The 14510-nt window shown below is 34.7% G+C and overlaps 1 long non-coding RNA gene across 1 annotated transcript; it reads left to right on the top strand.

Moving 5' to 3' along the window:
• The first annotated feature begins 1008 nt into the window (after positions 1-1008).
• LOC145694097 (uncharacterized) lies at positions 1009-1963 on the top strand. The gene is made up of 2 exons (XR_014132930.1): positions 1009-1054; positions 1661-1963. It is a non-coding gene; the product is annotated as an uncharacterized LOC145694097 (long non-coding RNA).
• Positions 1964-14510: the final 12547 nt, after the last annotated feature.

Here is a 14510-nt window from a genome sequence, read left to right as displayed (position 1 = left end):
TAACTGTGATACTCATAATCCTAACAGCAACACTCCTATTTCTAACAGTAATACTCATAATTCTAACAATAACACTCATAATGCTAACAATAACACTCATAATCCTAACTGTGACACTCATAATCTTAACAGTAACACTTATTTTTCTAACAGTAATACTCATAATTCTAACAGTAATCGCATAACACTACCTGTGACACTCATAATCCTAACAATAACATTCATATTTCTAACAGTAATACTCATAATCCTAACAATAACACTCATAATCTTAACAATAACACTCATAATTCTAACAATAACACTCATAATTCTAACAGTGACACACATAATCCTAACAATGATGCAGAAATTTTCCATGTATCGTTATTCAAAGGAAAGGACTTCATTATAATTTATATACGTATATAAAATATATAATCTACATAAGCGTAATCTATATAATCAGGGGCCACTGATCAACGCCTAAGCAAAATGCTTAAGCTAGTAACAAGGGAACAAAATGAGGGTTTAAATTATTTAAAAAGTTTAGAGCCATAATTTGATATTTAAACGTTTTTGAAGTCGTCTTATAAAAAAAAAGAAAAAAGAAAAGAAAAGATAAAAAGGTAAGTAATTCTCGTAGACTACACTTGATATTCTAATAAAGCTGAGAACAAATTTGTTCTTAAACATCTGTGTAATATCTGGATTTTTAAAGACAGCATACATCAATGTCCTTGACAGCATTTCTTAGAAAAGGATTAAAACAAAATATCCATTATTTACGAAATTATTAGTTTGATATTCTTATTTTCTATAAAGAAAGTAAATTACAAAGGATTATAAGAATGAATAAATTATTATATTAATTATGTTATTAACACCCGTGTGTATGTAATAAAATGTTAAGTAATATCAGAAAGGAAGAGCATATGAATATATAAAAATTCTAATTAGAGAAACACAAGGTTAACTTACAGATATAAAAGCTGTGTTGTTTGTCACTTTAATCAGTTCTCTTCTTAAGGAAAAGTAACAGGATCACTAGGAAAAAACTACCATGAAATTCTTAGTAAGTAAACATGTCTATTTTTATTTCATTTAGACGTAGAGAGGAATTTTGTACGTATCTAAGCTAAATATTCATTAGCGAATATAAATAACATAATATACGTGTTTATTATGTCTTGTATATTGTTAGTGAATTATTGTAACAGTTACTGCACAGTAAAAAATACAACAGCATTTAATCACTTTTAGTACAGATGTTGAGAGGGAAATATAAAAAGTATATCAAGTGTGAATTTATAAAGTGTGTTCGCGTGTCCAAAAGCGTTCATTCTTTGAAAATAGTATCTAGTATGACATATTTAAAACACTTCTTGTAAGCAAACAGTTCGAAAACAAAGTGATGACATACATACATTTTTTACATTTTGTACATACATCTGGGACATACTTGGACAACACAGTACATCTGGAGGTATTCAAAGAGTGTAGGTAATGTGTACAGTGTCCTATTGTGTCTAAAAGTAGTTTCTGCATTGTTTGCAGTGTATGAAATGTGAAATTACAGAGTATGTGTAGCAATTCTATGTAAAGAACAACACTGGTATTGTGTAATTTTTATATAAGAATATTTTTTTCTTAATATTAAAACTGATTTCATTTTTTAAAGGCTCTTTTCGCTCTCTTTGCCCTCGTGGCTGTTGCCTTTGCTGGAGAAGCCTCCAGAGATAAGCGAGGAGTTTATGGTGTTGGCTATGCTTATCCATCAGTGGGCTATGCCGTTGGTTATGGTTACCCAGCAGCTGGCTATGGATACTATGGTCTTGGATATGGTTTGGGATATGGATATGGTTACTACGGTTAACTTTCCAGTTGGAAGTTATAATGCAAGTATCAAGAGTATGCATAATGTTGAAACATTTCTTACAAAAGTTTAACTATTCATAAATAAAATACACTTATAATTTGCTAATTATTTCTCTTTTCATTTGATTCTGTTTTTGGTGTAAATATTTTTTACAGTGTAAATTATTTAAAATTTGATAAAGTAGCAGCAATACACAAATATACAACTATTTCTCAACTGCAAAGGAACAAAATATGAAAGTCACTTGTAAAGTGTGAATAAAAGTATTTGGTAAGCTCTAGTTTTGAGTCGACGTAACACAAACTTTTCAGAAGTTAAAGTACTTGTTAAATATGCCGTAATGGTAAAAAAAAAAAAAAAAAAAAAAAAAACACCCTCCTAGTTACACTGTTAGTGTATCCGGACTCGATTCTCGGTGAGAGATCATAGGTATCGGATCGGGCATTAAGTTATATACCTGTCTCAAATAGCCTGGTTGTGAAAAAGAATTTGAAACTTCAAGTCTACCATGTAAATTTAGAAATAAGTTTACTCAATAGTCCGGCTTCCAACTTTTCACGTTTTTAAAAGTATGACAACAGTGAAAAAGTTGTATCGAGATTGTAATTATTAATTTTAGCGACATCCAGAACTATGGGTTCGACTCTAATAACGTCATTTTGATTGTTTTTACACCTCAACCCCTTCCCATCACTCCAAGGGTGCTAATGAGAGTTAAACATAGAGACTTAACTGGTACAGGGAGTGTCGACAATCAACTTAAGAAATCCGAAATCTATGGATTCGATACTAATATCTGCTGTTTTTGATTATTTTTTTCATGTCACCATTTCCTTCCCACAGCAGTACTAATGGGCTGAACTTAGACTTAAACGGCATCGAAAGTGCGGTCGCTATTTTTTTTTTTTTTTTTTTGTTTATTTATTATTATATAACTCAGCGACCGCAAAAGTTTGGACTCTACACTAATATAGAGTCATTTTCAACTGCTTTTACATGCCACAATTTCACATCCTTTTCAGAGTGCAAATGGAAGCTGAACTTTAACTTAAATGGTATCTAGAGGGTCACTTTCTATGTAAGCGACAACAAAAACTATGGAATCGACACTAATATCGGTAGTTTCTTCTATCATTTTTATCTCTGCCCCTCCTACACAACCTAGGAGGGCTAAGGGTATCTTGCCTTTAATGGGAGCTGAACTTGAACTTAAACGGATCAAAACTGCCACCAATTCACTTAGCGACGCTGAAAACTAATGATTCGACACTGTGATCGTTCAACGTACGAGGTCGTTTAACGGGCACATTGCCAGGCAACGAAAGGAGCGTCCGCATCTTTTACCTGTAACATATCTGGATGATGAAATCTAGGGATGCAAACAAAAATGAAACTCTTGGTTTAACTTCCAAGAATATATATTGGCGAAAAATTACAAAACATTATGCAGAAGTTGAAAAATGGATATTGTTTAGGGAAAAAATTATGTTCAGCTACTTAGCTTTAAAGATTCTACAGAACTATCAGTTCTCTTTCGCTTCACAGGTCACTAAATTGTCTTTATCTTGGAGCACAACACTGTCACCAATTACTTTGTAACAAACCCCTCAGTAAACTAGAATCCAAAGAGAACTGAAATCCTAAATTAAACTTTATCTTCCATTTGGCATCAATCCTATTCCATGGGGCGCTTCCCCCATTGCTACCTACCGAACTTGTACCGGTACGAAGAAACGAGAGACTCGTGCTTGCGCTGCACTTACATAGTAGGTGGCAGCACGTGGATAGTGGTGTTGCCAGATCCCTAGTAGAGAACGTGTGACATCAGCTCTTACCATAACACTAAGATCGGTCGAATTCAACAATTTTATATATCAGTATGCCATTCCTCGGGTGCAAATAGGGGCTTAGATCGGAGTTAAATGGCATCGGACTTGTCACGATTTATCTAACCGAGCACGAAAACTATTGATTCGACACTAACATCGGTCGCTTTCGATCATATTTACTGTCCCCCTCCCCCTTCGTATAGGAGTGCTAGTCTGGATCTTTTCTTAGCAGGGAGCAGAATTTGGACTTAGAGGAGACCAAAACTATCACTAATCAATACAGAGACGCTGACAACTATGGAAAACTACGGAAACAGTGACACTAATATTGCTCATTTACAATAAGCCCTCCCCCTTCAAGAATATTATTGGAGGCAGAATTTGGATTTAGACACAATTAAAAGTGTCACTGCTCATTTCGGTGACTAGGAATACTACGGAATCGACATTATTTTCAGAAATTTTCGATCATTTAACATGCCACTCTTCCTACCCCCTAGAAGTGCTAGGCAGGTCTTGCCCTGCACTGGGTGAACTTGGACTTTGAGACATGGGAACTGTCACCAATCAGCTTATGAACCCCAAAACGTATGGATTCGGCACTAATATCGGTCAATTTCCATCATTTTTATGTTTTCCCCCATTCTCCCTAACTAGTTGTGCTATGGGGTCTTACCCTACTCTTTCCCAAACTGAAAATAATAATACGTGTAGAGAGTTTGTTTAAAATTAGACCAGGCGTTCCAGAGTTATGGGGCAGAACACAAACACACACAAATCAATATATATATATACTAGGGTGGTTCGAAAAATTTATTCTTTTTTAATCTTGAGTTCGCACATCGAGGTCAAATTTTTATCAAATTGTCAAACATTGTACTACTTTTGGAACACCCTGCACAAAATAGAGTTTACCTATTATAGTTCTAATAGAGAGTAAGGTTTTGGTAGGCATGTAAAAATACAGAGAAGAAAACATAATTGAAATTTCATAATATCTTTAGTTCACGCATTGAGGTCAATTTCAACAGATTGTCAGTAATCGTAATTTGTGGAATATCCTATATAAAATACAATTTACTTAATATTGAACAAAATTTTTGCCCGATCGATCAACGCTAAGTGGTTATTTCATCGGTAACGTAGATTGGGAGGAAAGTACAAGAAGAAGAACTTCATACTTGCTCTGAGGACGTATAATAAAATTGCTTCTGAAACAAAATTAAGTTACCTAAACTGTTTTATTTTGTAATGTATTCCTTTCATAGGATCTCTTTGTTCTCTTTGCCCCTGTGACCGTTGCCTTTTTCGGAAAAATGTCTCCAGAAATAAGCGGGCAGTTTATGGTGGCTATGCCTATCCTATGCAGTTGGTTATGGTTATTCAGCTGTTGAATACGGATACTATGGTCCCGAGTACGAGCTTGGATATGAATATAGATATGAATATTATGGCCAAAGTCTACGTGTAGTATACCACAGCATCAAAAATTTTGATAAGCAAAAGTAATGAGAAAATTGAATCCCTTATGGCGTGGATAGATTCTGGTAACTTCCAGATAAAATTAAGGATAACAAGTTTTGGGTTCAAACTTAATAACAAATTTACAAATAGAGACGAGAAAAAGGTTTTCAAGAATCGAAGAGAAGACTTAGAATTCTTCTAGAAGCGAGACAAGACGAGACGAAACTTCTACAAAATTTTCGAGACGAAACGAGGAAAGGCTATTTATCGTGTCGTAGACAACATTAAATACATTTCATCTGCTCACAGAGAAATCACCGTCATACACATCGGAAGTATGGAATTTTTATGATGGTAATATCGTAAATTGAGCATAAAAGATCGAAACTTTCATATTAATTAATTACACGTAAGAAGTTTTTCAGGTAAAAATGACTAATAATTTTACCTGCGGTAAAGAACAGGCAAAGACTATTCCGAAGGGATTTGACGTGGTTCAGATTCCACGTTAAGCTATGTCTCTGCGTCTCAGTGATGACAGGGACGCTAAACTCCAAATCATCCATTGATTTACTTTTAGATTTAGCTGCCCATTATGCCGCGATTTGCCCAGTTGCTTGAATAATAAAGATATATTTAAAATGTATATACTTTGTACAGTAATAAATATGAAAAGTTTCAGTCATTATTTACCCTCCTGACCTTGAAAAGAATATAAAATAGTTACATTATACTATTTAAAAGAAAACAATCTAATGAAAAGAAAATTTAGGTTTTATTCTCTCTCTCTCTCTGGGAGAACCAAAAGTTTCTGGTTTTGACCAAGAATCATGAGACATTTGGGTAGCTGCCAGAATTAAAATGTAGCGAACTCCGATTCAGAGAGCCAGAAATAATGGCACCTGGGAACCGATGCACTGGCTGGTCATCACGCACTTGAAAGTGGGCTAGCGTCAGGAAGTTTAATTTATTATTTCTTAGCAAATTTCATCTGTATTTCAATACTGCGTAACCAAGAAAAACTGAAAATAGTATAATTTGTACCTTATCTATCTCACATGCAATTCGTATCACCTCTGTGTACTGATATTAAAACACTATACTCCGTGTCACACGAGCCCATGAAGTACTCTAACCGACCATATGGCCCACATTCAGCTGGTGACGCCACATATAATGCTTGGTATATATATATATATATATATATATATATATATATATATATATATATATAAGAACATTTCTTCGTTACGACAATTATTAATGCTCTCTATGATATATTTCTGGTTACGTCACTGATCACTATTGCACTAATTATTGCATTTGGGAAGTTAGTAACTTTTTATAATGGCTGACCCTGTTTTTAAGATTTTTCTCTTTCATATCTATGCTATTAATTAAAACTGACAACCTCATCAACATAACGATCAAATTACAGCTAAAAAAAATGGACATGAAACTCCTTTGCAATGGAAACAAGTGATAAGAAAGAATTTTTAAATACGTATTCTAAGGGACCATGGATATGTGCGCTATCCACAAATGCATGTTTCAGAACCCTAAGGTGCTCACGCAACAGTTTTTATAGAGAGAGTTTGGCTACGGGCATATACCTTGAAGTACTCACCAACTACCTCTGTAAAACTTGTTCCGGAAGTACCGTAGGATTCTGAAACTTGTATATTTGAATAGGTTTCATAGTTTTAGAACTATGGACCTCTAAAGTTTTTTTTTTTTTTTTCATGTTTTCGGCAGCCTATAACTCCGAAAGGAAGCATTTGAGCACCCAGGTTGGTCTATACTTTTTGTTCTATGTTGGTGTCAGTAACCACCTCCCAAACGTTGTCGGTATTGTTTTGTAACACCATGTATATTTCGATTTTTCGTATTCCTTAATATTTCGATTAAAATTCCATAGAAGGATAGCAAGTGGAATACATACATTACATTGTCTGACCATTGCGAGTTTCTCTTCCTGTCATAATACTAGTCACATATACTTTCTAACATTTTATGACTGAATATTTATATCGGTTAATATTTACCAGATATACTACATTAATACCTCTATAATGTGATTTTGATTATGAATATTTAAAAAAGAAGGAAATGACAAAGCATCATATAAACATATAACATTTTCCAAGGGCGAAATGTAAGTATAAAAGCAGTACATTTTGGAAGTTTTAGTATAGTTTTAGGTTGAAGACAAACAACGCAAACTACATCTAATCTAACCATGAAATTTCTCGTAAGTAAACTTTAAACAACTATTGAAAAATGAAATGATATATTTCAGTTTGAAGTCCCACAATTATGCCCATTAGGCTAAGGGAGACGATAAATTGAGGCAAGTGCATGATAATGGAAGAATTGGTGGAATGAATGTATGAGGAAACAGGAGTGCTCCGAGAAAACTCACAGACACGATGTTGTTCACCACAAACTTACTTGGATGGAGATGAAAGCAGGATACCCCACGTACCAGAGGTGAGCGCTCTACCACTGAGCCACCAAGCTCCCTTAAACTACTACTGTGTATAATTTAGAATAAATTACATTTTACGTAGCTATATTCAACTTTGCAACTATAGATTTTCTTGTTTTGCTTATTTTTTATATTAAGATCTTGCTTTTATTGTTGACATATTTTTATATAACTAAATCATAACTAACTATTCGAAAGACAAATAAATTTTCATTTGAATTTTAAGGACTCGAATAAGCTTGTAAACTAAGATGTCTGAAGTACAAAATATATTCTTGTGATAGATTATTAAATACTGTCTTTTGGTGTGTATGTAGAGTCTTCTCGCTCTCTTCGCCCTCGTGGCTGTTGCCTTCGCTGAAGAAGCCTCCAGAGATAAGCGAGGAATTTATGGTGTTGGCTATGCTTATCCAGCTGCCGGTTATGCTGTAGGTTATGGTTACCCAACTGTTGGATATGGATATTATGGTCTAGGATATGGACTGGGTTATGGTTACGGTTACTATGGTTAATTGCATATGAAGATGTATTTCAGTTCAGCAGGTGACTAGATCAAGTATCCTTTCATGTATACGACCTATATTGAAGTTGATGCATTATAAATAAATCATATCATATTAGTATATCATTGTTTTTAATATCATAGAAAATAATGGCATTATATGAATTCCCCTAATATACTACAATGATCTTCAAAAATAGCATATAAAACAAGTCGTTTCCAACATTAGATGTTTGATTGAATTATACGTAGAACGCTGAATCATTAATCTGAAGGAAATTGTTATATCTAAAACACATCTTTTTACTTCTCATAGAGTTCACATATAAATCTTCTTACATTTATACACAGACATGAACCTATGAAGTATTACGTTATTTTGCATAATCACTTATAAGGTAATTGCTGTGTTATTTCTAACAACCGCATCTGTAATGCTATGCGTCAGCAGTGCATTTTCACCAACCCAGTGTGTCAATTGTGCCGTGGTTACAAAAATAAATAAATAAATAAATACATACATACATAAATAAATAAAAAAAATTGACATGTGTGATTTGGTATTATAGCGATAGTCAAAATAATACATATACCACTGTAGAGCAAATAGTTCATGGGTTGCAATGATATCCAATTATATGTTAATACCTAGGTATTAACTGAAGACATTTGCTCGAAGCAAGTGTTCTACCAGAAAACTACTGTAGCTTTTCTAACATCATAGTAAGGTAATTTAGTTACTTCTAGCATCAATTACCCGCGTCGCTGGGTTAAATTAAGAAAAAATAGTGATATGTTCCATTAATCAGTCACTTTTTACTGTTACTAACGCGCTCTTTGATATCGGTCATTCTCGATTATTTTTATATGTCCCCCTCCTCTCCCCATGTTGCGGGCACGGCATCGGAAGTGTCATTGTTCATCTCAACGACCCCGGAAACTATAAATTCGACGCTGATATTGCTCATTTCGATCATTTATATATATACTCTCCTCCTCCTCTTCCAAGCTGCGGGGCTGAATTTGAATTTAAACAGCATTGGAAGTATCACTGTTCTTCTCAGTGACCCCCCCAAAAACTATAGATTCGACATTAATACCGGTCATTTTTGATCATTTTTAAATGTGTCTCCCCCTAACTTAAGTTACACCGTCAAAATGATATGACCAAAGGTATCTCAGGTTTGAACTTCATCTATGTTATCTAGGTTGAAGAGTTATTAAGTTTTATTTATTTTTATGTATTTCCCCTCCCATTACCCTCCCCTAAGTTCTACCGTCAACGTGAAATGAGAAAAACATCTCAGGCCCAAACCTCATTTATGTTAAAAGTTCGATCGAGATTAATCGTTTGGTTCAAGAGTTATTGGGGCTTATGCAGAGTCGTTTTGACTTGTGACTAATGCCATACTAAAGAGCTAGAATAACATGTGTTTCCTACAGTAGTCAGGCGTTTAATATGGTGCTAATCATATGTCAAAACGACTCTGCATAAGGCGGATTAAATTTTATTTATCTTATTAACTCCTTCCTCCCCTCCCCTAAGTTCTATCGAAAGTGAATAGATAAATACCATCCCAGATCTGAACCTCATCCATGTAGAAAATTTGTTTGAGATTGGTCGCGTGGTTCAAGAGTGATGAAGTCAGAAAGACCGTCACTTTCATTTTTTTTTTGTTTTACCCCTTTCCCCTCCCCTAAGATGCATCGTCAAAGTTAAATGATAAAACTTATTCCAGGCCCGGACGTCATCTATGTTGAAAATTTGATCGAGATCGGTTGGATCGTTCAAGAGTTAAGTTTTATTTATTTATTTATTTTTATATATAAGTATGCTCGAAAGGATTTCTTATTCGTGAGTTTTCACACTCTGAAGGAGAAAAGTAATCTTCAAACCTAGTCATTGAATCATCCAGGCGTTCAATGATGATATGTTGAACTTTTTCTGGCAGTTCGTCATCGGTAGACTTCAGAAATGGCTTCAGCGTTGGAAAGCTGCTGAGATTATCACCTTCAATTAGACTTGTCCACAGTCAGATATATTTTTATAATTGCTGCCTCAATCCTGTTATCTTACTGCGTTGTTTGAAGGACGTACTTTGCTTATTTAGTCGGGAGGCAGAACACGTGGTTATTAGGTTTCATTCAACCCAAAAGAGTCATAGCAACCGGTGGCCCTAAATCATCAAGTCCACTATCCTGATCATTTCTAGACCACCGGTCGCTTGATATGAGCGGAAGTTCCCCCCGTACATCCCCTCCCCCTCTACTGAAGCTAAAAAATGAGCGTTTCTAATAAGAAGTCATATCTCCGAAACTAATCGAGATATTAATGAAATTCTTTTTCCGCTTTTACCGGTAAGGGTGTTACGATTTTGTCTATTCATGTTTTGGATAGACAAAACGGTTTTTCGGAAAATTTATCATAAACATTAAAAACTGCCATATTTTGTACTTAATATTTTCGTTTTTGTTCTGTGTCTCCCCAATGAGTTGAGATATGGAAAAAACATCCATAATTAAATTTGTAGAGCATTAAATTATCTTTCCAAATTGTTAGCTTTACTTCCCGAAGTAGCTGTACAGCGAGGTAAGTTTGAAGGCAAGTGCGCTTTGATTCGAATGCTGGTGCTCCGAATGGCACGACTGAATTTCAGCTCACGTCAGTCAATAAAGTTTTGTTTCCGAGATAAAAGCTGATTGTTTTCCAGTATTTGAAGAACAGTTCTCACACTTCACCCTTGAGCTCTCTTGCACTGTTGTGATCATTTCTAGATCTTCGGTCACTTGATACGACCGTGCGTTAAGGATCACAAAATTTTAAGATAAGTAGATGTCTTTTATAGTATTAAAATCAATTTACAGTTGATATTTAGGACGACTCCGATTTTTCAACTTCATTTATGTGCGGTACTTCCACCGGTAGTTGAAAATAATTTCTTATTTCATTAGCAAAAATATTTTATTTTGCTATAATGAAAAAGCAGAAAACATAAATAATGTAAGAACATATTATAAGGGCAAACACCATTTACAGGTGATATGCAGGGTGATTGATAACATAGTGATACACCTGAAGAAGAGTATTTCTAAAATCAATAATGGACCTGATTTTCCCAAGGGTCACTTTACAAAATGTTTTAGCAGAAACCTCAATAACTATATTTGTATGTATTTTTATGAGAATAATACAAAGAGCTTCATTAAATACTTACTAATTATTATAAACAAACAGAACTACAATAATATTCTACATTATCGTATCAAATTTGCGCAAAATATTTGCAAAATTACATATTTCTTTAGTCTTTAGAATCCTCACCAGATGAATCATTTTCTGGTTCACAAACATTTATAAGTAAGTTACGACATTTGTTACCATTACAGCTACAGGTTCCAATGCACTCCACTGAAGCCCGCACACACTTGCAATTGTTTGTGTCCCACATATGTTTACATGTACAAGACATTAACTCTGGGCAACTTTTAGGCATAGATTTCTGAGTGATCTATTTGGGCACCAATTTTCCATTCGTAGTTTGCCAACCAAAATGTTAGGAAGTGAATATTCCAGTCCCTGGCGTGCCGCCAAACGTATGTTTGAAGATGTGCTCGCTTGATGTGGAGCATTCCAATTACTTTCGTTGGTGGAAGTTTGTCTGGGTTTTTGTGACTGACCATATTAGCACAGACAGCATTGATCGAGAATTTTTTTAAGTTGGTGTAGAGATTCATTATAAATTCTTCTGCAAATGCCATCGTCTCATCATCCACGTTACCAAATCGTAAGTTACTTAGCAAGTATCCGTACATAGCTTCAGTATCCTGCAGTTCTTACGCAACAATTTTATAGAGGTAGTTAGTGAGAACTTCAGATTATTTGCCCGTAACCAAACAGCCTGAACAAAAATTGTTGCGTGAGCAACTTAGAATTCTGAAACATGTATTTTTGGATTGAGCACATATTAGGTCCTAAGTAAAGTCTTGACCCTACTACGGTAGGTCCCATAGGTTTGGAGCTATGGACCTTTAAAGTACATTTTTTCATGTTTTCGGCAGCCTATAACTCCGAAAGGAAGCATTTGTGCACCCAGGATGGTCTATACTTTTCGCCTTACTTTGGTGTCAGGAATCATCTCCCAAAAGTTGTCGGTGTTGTTTTGAAACACCCTGTATAAGTATGTTCAAAAATCACCCTGAATATAACCTGTAAATGGCGTTTGCCTTCACTTAAGATATCTTTATATATGTTCTTACATTATTTATATTTTCTGCTTTTTCATTACAGTAAAATAAAGTATTTTTGCTAACGAAATAATTAATTACTTTCAACTACCGGTGAAAGTACCGCACACTAATGGAGTTGAAAAATCGGAATCATCCTGAATATCAACTTTAAATGGATATTAACACTATAAAATACATCTCTACTTATCTCAAAATTTTGTGATCCTTAACGCACGGTCGTATCAAGTGACCGAAGATCTAGAAATGATCATGACAGTGCAGGAGAGCTCAAGGTAGAAGTGTGAGAACTGTTCTTCAAATATTGGAAAACAATAAGCTTTTTTCTCGGAAACAAAACTTTATTGACTGACGTGAGCTGAAATTCAGTCGTGCCATTCGGAGCACCAGCATTCGAACCAAAGCGCACTTGCCTTCAAACTTACCTCACTGTACGGCTACTTCTGGAAGTAAAGCTAACAATTTGGAAAGATAATTTAATGCTCTACAAATTTAATTATGGATGTTTTTTCCATATCTCAACTCATTGGGGATATACAGAGAAAAAAGAAAATATTAAGGACAAAATATGGCAGTTTTTAATGTTCATGTTAAATTTTCCGAAAAACCGTTTTGTCTATCCAAAGCATGAATAGACAAAATCGTAACGCACACCTTACAGGTAAAAGGGGAAAAAGAAATTCATTAATATCTTGATTAGTTTTGGAGATATGACTTCTTATTAGAAACGCTCGCTTCTTAACTTCAGTAGAGAGGGAGGGGATGTACGGGGGAAACTTCCGCTCGTAACAAGCGACCGGCGGTGTACAAATGATCAGGATAGTGGACTTGATGATTTAGGACCACCGGTTGCCTTTACTCTCTTGGAATGATCCAACTCCTTATTTTGGAGACTTTTTCAGATTTTTCCTCCCAACTAACTTACGTAACTGCCGACTTGCAATATACTCGTACATGGTTGAAGATAGACACACAGGCAGCCAAAAACATTTCTTCCCGCGATATCAGTCATTCCTGCTTTGAAAATAATGTCTACAATGTCTAAAGAAACCAAAGTCTTGAAAAATTATAGCAACTTATTACTGTGTGGTGAATACTTAGTTTCCATGTGTCGCCCGAGATTGACTGGATTATAGATTTATTAACAAGAGATCATAGCATAAAACGGAGATGGACTTTGGCTCCAAACGTAATCCTTGTTTAATTTGAATGAAATTAAACTATTGCTGTACTAATGTATTTTAGAACTTTTCTTTACATGTCTCAGAAGTCGGTGTACTAATTTAGGACAAACATTGCACAACGGATCAAAAATAACAGACACCAATTCAGAAATCTTTTGTTTCCTTCTATGGACAACTCTATGTTTTTAGAGAAGTATCTAAGTATGCTTTTATTTTACCGAGACGTTAAAAAAGCGTCTACCTACATAATGAATGCGATAAGGATAAACAAGCTATGAACGTACAGAGTAATGTGACAACCATCATAAGCATTTAAGTTCGATATTATGAATGGTTACTAAGTTCGCCGAATTGGAATGAACGTTGACACTCTTAAATATTTATCAACTGAGTTCAGAACAGTAAAAAGAGTTTACAGAGTTAGTTAAATATTAACTAGACTAAATATTAACTTAACTAGGTAGGTGGCTTACTTAAGATAATACTGACTCAGTTGCAGTATAGTTCTATTACCAAATGATAGGTAACGTCACAACATTTCTTGCCTGTACTGTCGAATAGCTCATAGAGTAAAATGCTAATTTTCCAAAATTAAATGCGTTATAAATTATGAAATGTAAGTACTGTAATCCACAGGCCCTCCGCAATTTTGTTCCACGAATCACCAAAAGGAAACCACTGTTATAGATTGCATGTATGAATACAGACATATAAGATCATGCAATACTAAACCTAAACAACTGAGTGAAATTTTATCTGACATCTACGAAAAAGCAACATTATAAATAACACAAAAAATTACTTCTTTACCCAATACTTCCATGTAATATCTACCCTCTTCTACACCAGAGTTACCGAAGGTTTCAACCCATTTCGAAAAGCAATTCTCGTTAGCTTAATTTCTTTTGTTGAGAAACATATTAAGATGATAAAGTCAGAG

Source organism: Thermobia domestica, chromosome 9 (assembly GCF_964235325.1).
Source record: "Thermobia domestica chromosome 9, izTheDome1.hap1.1, whole genome shotgun sequence".
NCBI lineage: Eukaryota > Metazoa > Arthropoda > Insecta > Zygentoma > Lepismatidae > Thermobia > Thermobia domestica.
Note: the sequence above shows the minus strand (reverse complement) of the source record. Positions and strands in the feature narration are given on the sequence as shown.